Raw genomic sequence first — 2500 nt, 5'->3', positions numbered from 1 at the left:
ATCAAATTCGGTCAAACTTTCCGGCGCGTCAGAGGCCCACGAGGAGCTTCCGCGCGCCAGTCCGAAGACCTCACCAAATCATCCATCGGTAGTAGCGACGGGCGGTGTGTACAAAGGGCAGGGACGCAATCAACGCGAGCTGGTGACTCGCTTTTACTAGGAATTCCTCGTTCATGGGGGAGAATTGCAAACCCCAATCCCTATCACGAAGGGGTTTCATCGGGTTACCCGGGCCGTTAAGCCAAGGAGGACACGCTGATCCCTTCAGTGTAGCGCGCGTGCGGCCCAGGACATCTAAGGGCATCACAGACCTGCTATTGCTCAATCTCGTGCGGCTATATATACCGCCGGTCCCTCTAAGAAGATTTTCATTGTACGCCGGTAGTGAAGACCGCGACGCGCCCGCGCCTCCGACGCAGAACGCCAAAGGACACGGACGCGCGCGGACCCTCGTGATACCGGTTGTACGTCTATTTAATAGGCTAGAGTTACGTTCGTTACCGGAATTAACCTGACAAATCGCTCCACCAACTAAGAGCGGCCATGCACCACCACCCACCGAATCGAGAAAGAGCTGTTAATCCGTCAATCCTTCCAGTGTCCGGGCCTGGTGAGTTTTCCCGTGTTGAGTCGAATTAAGCCGCAGGCTCCACTCCTGGTGGTGCCCTTCCGTCAATTCCTTTAAGTTTCAGCTTTGCAACCATACTCCCCCCGGAGCCCGAAAGCTTTGGTTTCCCGGGAGCTGCCCACCGGGTTAAAATAATGAAACTTCGGCGGATCGCTGGCTGGCATCATTTATGGTTAGAACTACAGCGGTATCTAATCGCCTTCGAACCTCTAACTTTCGTTCTTGATTAATGAAAACACCTTTGGCAAATGCTTTCGCTTTAGTCCGTCTTGCGACGATCCAAGAATTTCACCTCTAACGTCGCAATACGAATGCCCCCAGTTGTCCCTATTAATCATTACCTCTGGTATCAGAAAGCCAACAAAACAGAACCGAGGTCCTATTCTATTATTCCATGCGTACAATATTCAGGCAAAACTTAGCCCGCTTTGAGCACTCTAATTTGTTCAAAGTAAACAGCCGCGACGGCCCGCCTCGGCGAACGGCCGACCTTGCGGCCGACCGACGCCGGATGGCGAAGGACGCACCGGCGAGAAGCCCCGCAGACGTGCCTGTCGTACCGCAGTCGGTAGACCGACACCGCAGGACACAATTTCAACTACGAGCTTTTTAACCGCAACAACTTTAGTATATGCTATTGGAGCTGGAATTACCGCGGCTGCTGGCACCAGACTTGCCCTCCAATGGATCCTCGTTAAAGGATTTAAAGTGTAATCATTCCGATCACGAGGCCTCGGACGAGTCCCGTATCGTTATTTTTCGTCACTACCTCCCCGTGCCGGGAGTGGGTAATTTGCGCGCCTGCTGCCTTCCGTGGATGTGGTAGCCGTTTCTCAGGCTCCCTCTCCGGAATCGAACCCTGATTCCCCGTTACCCGTGACAACCATGGTAGTCGCATAAACTACCATCGACAGTTGATAAGGCAGACATTTGAAAGATGCGTCGCCGGTGCTAGACCGTGCGATCAGCTCAAAGTTATCTAGAGTCATCTCGAAGAGCGACGGACGACGCGAGCGCCGACCGCCGATTGGTTTTTGATCTAATAAAAGCATTCCTCACGTTCCCGTTCAGAATTACGTTTGCATGTATTAGCTCTAGAATTGCCACAGTTATCCAAGTAACTGTGTACGATCTAAGGAACCAAAACTGATATATTGAGCCATTCGCGGTTTCACCTTAATTAGGCTCATACTGAGACTTGCATGGCTTAGTCTTTGAGACAAGCATATGATTACTGGCAGGATCAACCAGGGAGCTGCTCTGCGAGGCCGCGGGCGCGCGCGCACTGGGCGCGCCGACACCCGCGATCCACACGTCACACGCGAACGCGCACCGGAGTCACCCGGCGGGCGACGCTGGCTCTCTCTTTCGATTTTTAACGTGCCGACGCACGAGATACAACGGATTGTATGCATACATACGCACAGAGCACGAGATCGTGCTCCGCGTTTCTCAATTTCCCATCGTAAAACGTGCACACCGAAAACGCACGCCGTCGGCGCGGTAAACGGAGCGACGGAGGCTGAAACGCCGTCCGCCGTCACTCGACAGGATGATTCTGCTAGCGCGGAACTCCAGAGTGATGCGATCGCATAGGCCGCGGCGACGAAATATAATCGCACGCCGGGTGAGTGTCTCGTCTCGCAAATGTACCGCCGACGCGGCCGAATGGCCGCCGCAGTTTGCGAACGCCGTGAAGGAAGTCTTGTCAAAGACGACAACCCACTGCTATACGATGGATGAGGGGAGAGACCCAGACGACAACAACAACGAATACGGACACGGCAATGTTGGGTAGCGCAATAATCCGTCGCCATTATTTTATCGTACAGTTCTCTCCTGCGTACATTTTCCCTCACACATTATAGTGTA

General features: G+C 53.4%; 1 non-coding gene across 1 annotated transcript in view; it reads right to left on the bottom strand.

Annotated features, from left to right (window-relative positions):
• Positions 1-1882, bottom strand: part of LOC147067636 (small subunit ribosomal RNA) — a 1944-nt gene extending 62 nt beyond the window's left edge. Inside the window, exon 1 of the ribosomal RNA XR_015071431.1 lies at positions 1-1882. This exon is cut by the window's left edge and continues 62 nt beyond it. This is a non-coding gene — a ribosomal RNA (small subunit ribosomal RNA).
• Positions 1883-2500: the final 618 nt, after the last annotated feature.

The sequence above is a fragment of the Rhyacophila brunnea genome, unplaced genomic scaffold (assembly GCF_057557595.1).
Source record: "Rhyacophila brunnea isolate RB1 unplaced genomic scaffold, BYU_Rbru_1.0 scaffold_352, whole genome shotgun sequence".
NCBI classification, from domain to species: domain Eukaryota; kingdom Metazoa; phylum Arthropoda; class Insecta; order Trichoptera; family Rhyacophilidae; genus Rhyacophila; species Rhyacophila brunnea.
Note: the sequence above shows the minus strand (reverse complement) of the source record. Positions and strands in the feature narration are given on the sequence as shown.